The sequence below is a fragment of the Octodon degus genome, unplaced genomic scaffold (genome assembly GCF_000260255.1).
Source record: "Octodon degus isolate 3935 unplaced genomic scaffold, OctDeg1.0 scaffold00166, whole genome shotgun sequence".
NCBI lineage: Eukaryota > Metazoa > Chordata > Mammalia > Rodentia > Octodontidae > Octodon > Octodon degus.
The window spans coordinates 621,151-630,289 of NW_004524742.1; the positions used below are offsets into that span (position 1 = coordinate 621,151).

The 9,139-nt window shown below is 38.3% G+C and overlaps 1 pseudogene; it reads left to right on the forward strand.

Annotated features, from left to right (window-relative positions):
• Positions 1-903: 903 nt before the first annotated feature.
• On the forward strand, positions 904-1,074 carry LOC105743779 (annotated as a pseudogene).
• The last annotated feature ends 8,065 nt before the right edge of the window (positions 1,075-9,139 follow it).

Here is a 9,139-nt window from a genome sequence, read left to right on the forward strand (position 1 = left end):
CCACAAAAGATTACACTTACGTAAAGTGATCATACTCATAAAAAATGTTGAGAATATGGTGGAGGTGGGGTTGCTTGTCCTGCAGAAATGATCACCAAGACTCAGAAAGTAGATCTGGACCTTGGGCCTCCAGAGAAAAAGAAGGAGGAGGAGGTAGTCAAAGAATCAGCCTCAGTAAGCAATTGTAAATGATAGGAATCATTTTTCTGATAATTCTCCTGTGAGGGCCACATCCCCCTCTAGGACTGTAAGCCAAGAGCAGATGTCCCTATACCCTTGGTAAAGAAAAAAAGAAGAAAAAGACAGGCCACAGCTCCTTTTACAAAGAGCTCCCAGAATTTGAGCCCACATCACAAGCAAGACAGAGAAGTCACCCAGCCCCAGGAAGCAGGCCTTTGACTACTCATAGTCCTTCAGTGTAGAGAAAAATAAGAGGAAGATCTTGCCTTTGGCCACATCAGAGAGCTCAGAGGTAAAGACATCTCCCAACCCCAGTCTGGGTGAAGAGGAAGCCAAAGTTGGCAAGAAGCCCAAGAAACACAAGAAGGAAAGAAAGAACCAAGATACCACAGCCTGCTCCATCCAGAATCCTTGGCTCTGTGAGCCAGGAGATGCTATATATGGATGCATGGTGGAGAAGGGGGCTGAAGACCAGGCAGCCTTGGGGCCAAAAGGGAAGCAGGGCAGCTCCAGAGAACACAGCACGAAAGTGAAAAAGAAGAAAAGTTCACTAGGGGGAAGACACCCTCCCAGGCCACTCTGTGCTCTCCAGGTCCATAGAGACCAACCCTAGGAAAGGAAAGAAGAAGCCAGTCAGAATTGAGCTTCTAGAGTACATCTGACTAGGAGATCACCCTAAAGCCAGAGTGTTGCCTTTTGCCTCCTTGTACCTCTGGAAGCAACATGGGTCACCAGCAGGCCTACTGGAGTCACCCAAGGAAATTCAGCCAGGGCTTCCGCTCTTGCCACGTCTGTTTGAACTGACATGGTCTGATCCAGAAATACAGGCTGAACATGTGCCACCAGTGTTTCTGTCAGTACACGAAGGACATCGACTTCATCAAGTTGGACTAAGTGATCTCCCTTCAAGGGATTATCCAGGCCATACAAATGCTGAATGAAGGAGACTATGCAAACACTTCGTACATAAAATAGAAAATTTAAAAGATAAAAAATTTAAAAAATAATAATAAAGCCAGAGTGAAGACAAAAACAAAGGCTAAGAAAAAGGAAGAAAAGCCAGTTGTGGAGCTGGCTCAGAAAAGGAAGAAAAAGAAGAAAGAGCATGGTAACAGTAGACCCTTGGACGGAGGAGCCAGATACAAACCTGGAGGTGGTGATGGAGAAGATAGGCAACATGGTGTAGGTGCACAGAGAACAAGTGAGGCGAAAGGCCTTGCAGGAAGAGGCTGATCGGGAATCAGGCAAGACAGAAGCATCTGAACCCGGGAAGTGGACAGGAACCCAGTTTGGCCAGTGGGATACTGCAGATTTTGAAAACAAGGAACAGAAACTGAAATTTCTCAAATTTATGGGTAGCTTTAAGAATCTGTCCCTTTTGGTCAGCTGCTCCTCTTGCATTACCACAAGGCCCAGCATGGCCTCAGCAAGGCAGCAGCATAAGTTGCTGCAAGACTATAACCGGGCCATGAGCTGGAAGTACAACTGGGGTGCCGAACTTGGCATCTCTGCCACCCCCAACAGCATCTTCTACATTGCCAAGAATGCATCTAGGTCTGTCAGGTTGGAAGACTAAATGCTAACGTCTTCTACCCAAACAGCTCCAATGGCTTTTCTCAGTTTTGCAGATTAAAGCCACCTAGCAGCTGTTCAGGATGGAACACCTGTGGATGCCTGTGGACAAACTGGGCAGCTCATTCCTTGGGGCTAAAACATATTTTTTCTGTTAAACCTTCCATCCCTGTGGTGACATGGGCATGTGACTAATGGCAGCTAACAACTGGCATTTGTCGGGGGTATAGTGTGGCCCTGGCACATACTGTTTTCTACATAATGTATTTAATCATCATTATGAAGTAGGTGCTATTCATGAGGCAGCTGAGGTTTAGGGAACAAGTAATAAAATTGCCTATGGCCACTCAAAAATTTTTTTTAAAAATGTTGACAATAAATACATCTATAGCGACAAAGTACAATAGTGCTGCCGATTGGCTATAACAGTGTTGTGCAAACTAGAGGATAATTTCTAAAGGATAGAGAGTTTTTTGTAACGACAAAAGTTATGTAAAATTTCTAATGGTAATGGTTGCCCAAGTCTGAGTTTCTTTTATTTTATGTATTTAGTACAGGTCTACAGGGTATCACTACACAAATCAGACTCGTAGTGATCCTCCTGGTTTGAGCCTCCCCAGCTCTGAGATTACAGGTGTGTGCCACATGCCCAGTCTTAGCACCATTGCAACGTGCCCCAGGGGTGGGGCTGGCACAGCACACAGGGGATGGAACCCCCATCCACAGTGTCTGCCTAAGCAGGTACCTTAGTCTGCTGAGCTATCTGGCTGGCCCCAAAGTCTGAGTTTCTAGTAACCTAATATATCAATTATTACACAATTTATTATAAGGTATGTCAGTTATATATACGAGCAAACTGGGGATTTTTTAGTAGGAATTTCCTAGATTTCACAACTGTAAAATATTAACATATAGGAAAGTGGGTTGTCCCTATATTAATAATATATGCATAATTTTTGATTAAGGAGAATGCTTAATAAAAGGAAATAAAAGGAAATAAAAGTAAAACTAAAACTAAAGTTTTTTCCCATAATTTTATTGAGAAACAAATAGCAATGAGACAGTTTCAAATCAAATTGATAGAACAGTGTCAATAATTAACACATTGCATACTGCCTTCCTAGTGGTTATTTGTTGTACAAGATGCAGACATGATATCCTATTTACAAACACTATTAGAACAGATCTCTCTATTCATTGAATTAAGAGAATGTAGCTATATATCTATTCTAACAATTTTGAATACACAGATACAAAATGGTCGTTTATCTGTATCCCCTTTTTTTGTTTAGTTCCGTCATCTAAATATTATAGGTGTGTGAACTCAGCAAAATATTCCAAAAGAGCCCAGTAGTCCATAACAGTATTGGGTCTTCCGCTTGACTGGCAATGTCAGAAGTTGTTGACTAAAGTTTGATGTCTGGTTATATGCAGTTTTTTAAAATGCAACAAGAATTTTAAATGGAAAAACAGACAGAGAAAATTAATAGGCAATTTAGGGAAGATGAAACATCAAAAACCAGCAAATTTAAAATCACTTCCCAATAGTTAAGTGAACAGTATAAGATAAAGCAAAACAACAGCTTAACTCTTTACATCTCTAAGATGACAAGTACCACAAAGGCAGGTAATGATGTTTCATTGAACATGTTCAGAAATAAGCATGCATGCCATTGGGAGCGTGGAGGCATGTAGCCATTCTGAAGCGAAACATGATAATCATTTACAAAATCAGGTATGCAAACACTAAGTGACCCCAGAACTCTTTGCCAGGCACAGAATCCCTGGAAAGTTCTGTCTCATTCTGTCAGAGGAAAAGTACTAAAATGTCCCTGGTCATAGTTTTTGATTGTGAGAATTTGAAAGTATCATTTGTCATCATCAAGAAAGTACACATAAGCACTAGAATACGCATAAGACAAAGTACTTCACAACTGTTAGAAGCAATTAACACAGATTTTTTTTTAAATATTAAGGGTAGATTCTAGTGAACAGATCAATGATAAAAATAAGGAAAAACAATTTTGGCAGTATATTAATTTTAAAATGAAATATATAGACAAACATGTATATGCTTTAAAACTTATACAGATGCATTTATGAGGCAATTTTGTGGAGGGTCATTGAACTAGTTGTAAGAAAATAATGAAATACCTGAGTTAAGGACAGCATAATGGGAAAAAATATAATAAAATAAAATTAATACTCAACTTAAGTGCTTTAAGTACTATTTCTACACTCTCTGCACTTGGGATCCAACAGAAAAGACAAACATATTACATTCATTTACTTCAAATTATAAACTAGATATAGTAGTCTTGCGTTATTGATAGAATTAATCATTAATTTCATTTTCCTCCATTATTTCATGTTTAGAAAGAAGAGTTTTGAAGAATTTGGAATTAAAAGTTAAATCTGGGCTTCAGTGAAGATAGAGCTACAAAAGCAGCAAATCAACCTCTCCGAAATTCAAAGTCAAGACACTGGGACATAAAACTTGGGGAAGAAAACGAGGGAAGTGGTTCCCCAGGACACAGGAAGGATCTGAAAGTAGAACTGAGCCCACAGGCAAGGTGAAGAGGCAGACCTCAACATAGGAGAAAGAGGAAGTAGCACACTGCGCTTTCCATCCAACTCATCGCTCACAGAATGATACAGGAGGCTTGAAGCTACAGATACCATGAAAGGAGGTGACTTTGGGGGCCTCCAGGGAGACATGCACCAGTGGAACAGATCAGGGAGTGCAGAGAGCTACAACAGCTGGTAAATGACTTCAGACCAAGCATCTTCTACTCTGACCAGAGCCCATTTTAGGAAGGGGCCAGTTGAGCCCAGGACTCAGAGAAGCCACAGGTTGGCTTCATCCCAGGGTTCTCAGTGACTGGGTAAGGAGGAACTCTGGGAGTCACTAAGGGCCAGGGAGCAAGAGACACCCAGAGTACTGTGGCCTGAACCACTGAAGTCTCTACCTCACAACCAGAAGCCATGATCAGCATGAACCTCTGTAGAGCTGCAAGTGTCAGAAGTGGCACCCTGCCCTACTGCAGGCTTTCTAGGGTTATTTAGCATGCAGCCCACCACACTGAACTGGACACAACCAACAAACTGCAGACCACAAAGATAACCACAGGCTTGAAATCACAGAGAAATAGCTCTCTTTTTTCTGTTTTGCTTTTGCTGTTTTTTATTTTTGATGGATTCATTTTTGTATTTTTATTTTAAAAAGGAATAAAAATCAGAAACAAATAAGAACAAAGAAACATAAAACAATATAAATGGTACAGAGTTTCAAAACAAGAATGGATAATTAACAATGGTAGTTATACTATACATTGTTTTAATCAAATTTGTTGCTAAGATTCCCAGATATAGGCATGAAAAATTGATCAATACATTAAACCTTAACTCTTTTTTTCAGTAAACCTTAATTATTTTCCTTGCTTTCTTAAAAAATTGCTTCTTGTTTTTCCTTAAGTGTAAATGTTGCTTTTAGTTTTTGTTTCATTTAGTTTTTGTTTTCTTTCCTTCCCATCGTCTTCAACAGTTTCCCAAAGCTTGTATAATATTATGTTGTTCTTCAGCCTGGTTTCTGATCATTCTCTCATTTTATTTTGATATTTTTCCTAATTTTTCTTCTAAATTTTTTCTTCTGAAAATAAGACCCTCAGGTATAATATTCTGATTTGCTTTACATATTGTTGTATAACTATAAATGTGTACATACAATTAAAGGTGCCAAATTAAATGTTACCACAGCTCATTGGTTTTTTAGGCTGCACCCTATAGTTACTACTGTTTGTACTGCCTTAGCTAAAGAGACAGAGCAGTGATCAGCTGTGCTTTTTTATATCAATAACAAGATTGTCTGGGGGTCATACACAATACCATAGTCCAGTACCAAAACCTGGATGCTAGCCCAAATAGGCAGCCACCTCTCATCCCAAGTAAACTGAAAACACAGGATCTTGAGACAAACTCAAAAACCAGAAGTCAGCTGCACCTAGACAGTATCCCTGAAAAGAAGTCATTTCTTAAGGATGTCTCAGTATTGGTAATAAATCCACCTACCATAAGCAATTTACAAGCATCAGCACAGAAAACAAGAATAGAACAAAAGATAAAGAAACAACTCCAAACACACTCAGCCACCTTACCTTTGATAGAGGTACCAAACACCTTCACTGGAAGAAAGATAGCCTCTGTAATAAGTGGTGCTAGGAATACTGGCTTTCCACACACTGAGGATTAAATCTAAATCCACATTTCTCACCATTCACTAAACTGAAATTGAAATGCATCAAAGATCTAATTAGTATAAGAAAAACACTAAATCTTCTGGGAGATAAAACAGATAAAAGTCTTGAAGACACTGGTGTAGGCAAAGATTTATGAATAAAACTCCAACTACACAAGAAATATTACAAAGAATCAGCAACTGAGATATCAGTATATTAAAAAAGATTTTATACTGCAAAAGAAGCCACCAACAGAGGGAAGAGGCAAGACAAAGACAGGAAAAAAATTTACAGGATATTCCTCCAACAAAAGACTAATATCTAGAGTACATAAAGAACTCAAAAGAAAATCACATCCCCTAAATTTAGAGATCCAAAAATTTACATCTGAAATTAATAAGCACTTCTCAAAGTAAGAAGTACAAATGGCAAATAAGTACATGAAAAACTAAAACTACAGAGTTCGTTTGACCCAGATATTACCCTTCTTGGTATTTTCCCAAAAGAAAATCCTCATACCACTGCAATATATCCACATACCCATGTTTATAACAGCACCATGTATAACAGCTAAATCTTGAGAACAGTGTAGATCCCCATCAGCAGATGAATGTTTAAAGAAAAGGTGGTTTATATACAATGAAGTATTACTCCGCCATAAAGAAGGATAAGCTTGAGATATCTGCAGGTAAAAGGTTGCACTTGAGAGTGTACTTCGAAGTGAAATAAACAGGACACACATGTTTTAATGTCACATTGCTTTCTCTTCTTTCAGAAACTGAAAGGGTAAATGAGGAACAGAATTGATGATAGACATTGGGAAACAGGAATAAAATGTTCAACTTGGAAGGGGAACAATAGAAAGACAGGAGCAAGGGAACAAAAGAAAAAGGATAATAGAAAAAATGGAAATAAAGCTTTCAGGCATAAGGGGAGCAATGTACTATAGAAATGATTCCTGCCTTTGCTTCTGTTTTTACTCCTCAAAATAAAATAAAACAATTTTTTTAAAAAGTAAAGACAAAAAATAGAAAATGTTAAGGTTTTTTGAAAGCAAGCACTAATAGTCAATTATTTGTCTAATTTTTTTTAATTTGTCCAATCTTGCATGACTATTTCTATTAATCTGAGCAACAGATCTGACGATAACAATAAATAATATAACAATTATTGGTAATCAGCTATTCTCATTTGGAAAATCTGTAACATATGTACTTCTATATGATGTCCTATTTCTGTCTTTGTTTCTGTTATTTGTTTTTGCTTTTGTTTTTATTCTTCAAAATAAAATTAAATTAAATTTAAAGCATAAGGGGAATGAGAGGGTTAGAGTGAGATGGAATGGGGAAGAAAAAAAGAATCAAGATGTATTTTGCACAGTAGCAAATTCCTTTGATAAATGTGAACACTATGTCTAACAAAATTATTTTTTAAAGTAAGAGTTTTCCAAACATATCCTTTAGCTCTTGAAATATGAATTCTATACTGTACCCCATTAGTAGTATCCACAGAATTATGTCTTTATTTTGTCCATTGAGATCTCTTTGTACTTTTCTTTAAAATTATCCCTCTGTAAAGCATTTTTATGTCATGGGTTCAGGAGTAATCCATTTTTCCAGTTGCCCTGGGGTTTCCCCTGCCCAACAGATCTTTCTCACTGGACTGGAGCTTTTCCTCCTCCACCTCCTATTAATGGTGGATACTTCTCTGTCCTCTAACTAGATTTTCCTTCCCTTCTCTTGATGTTCATATTTAGGCAAACAGGTACTGCCTTAATATAACTGATTTCCTGCAGTGGACACTATTTTCCAAACTGTCATCTTGTGGATGCCCCAGACTCTCAGCACCTCGGAGACAACCTGTGTGAAGTCGCGTCATTTCCCTGCAGACTTTCTGTTCTGACTGAACGTTCTGCTCTGACTGCACAGTCTCAGCGAGACTCCTCAGTCACTTGGCTAAACTTCCTTCACTTTCGCTGTCTGCCCTCAGAGTGGACACTCCAGGGGCTTGATATACCCATTTTCGTTCATCCCATTGCCACTCTCTCACTTAGACGCATACAGTGACTCAACTAGTCCGTCTCCCTTGCCTCCTACTGAGACAATGGAGCAAGAATTCGGGTGTGATATATTAGTGCCAAAGATATAAAGGATTCCCCCTGGAGAAAAGGCACAATAATAACACTAGGAATCAGAATAAGAAAAGCCCTAAGGGGAAGGATAAAATTAGGGGAAAGACCTACGAATCTCTTTTTCAGGGAGATTAATTTTTAAGAAAGCTTTTCTGTTCAAATATTGAACACACCTATTCCTAGCCCATATCCCTTCGCTTTTGTGGTTGGAGACTTGGCTTCAAAACAGTCTATCTCCTCCTCACTATCTTGATTAACTTTGTCATATTAGAATAGTAGTTTCCCAAAGGAATTTTCCTGGCTTCCGTTTCTTACCTGTCATTCAAAATTTAAAATCTCATTCTTTAGAGCAGAGATAGCATTTTTCACCTATTAGATCAGCAAAAATAAAAAAAGATACTCTTCAGGTGTTAGGGTAAGAGCTCTCCCCCCACAGAACTATCAGCTGGGGGAGCTCATTAGAGGGAAATTCAGTAATGCTTCTTTTAATTTATTTTATATTAGTATACCTTTGTAGTTCCTAATGATCACGTTCATCGTGGTGGTTTTGTGCATAGGCGTAACACATCTTAAGTCTACTGGGCTTCCTGGTCCATTTTCCTTCCACTCCCTCCAATGTTTCTTCCCTTTTAGGGAAATGGATGCAGCTCAAGACCATAATCTTAAGTAAAGTAAACCAGGCACACAAATTTGAAAAATCGCATTATTTTTCATGTGTAAGAAACCCAAAGCATATATAAGGAGCCAAATGGAGGACAGATATTAGAAGTAGGAAGAACTTGTTCAAACAGACAGGGGAACAAGAGATGAAGGGATAGGGAAAGGATCTAAAGGGGAAAAAGAACTGAAGAACAATAATGCTTTTTAAATATGAATGCAATTTGATGAAGGGATTTCAATCTACGACTACATAACTATGGAACTGCTTGTGTTGGGAAGATAGAATGTTCATTATAACATTTTTCATTAGAAGGGAAATTTGAAAACCCACCTAAATGAGCATAAATAGGGAACTATTTAA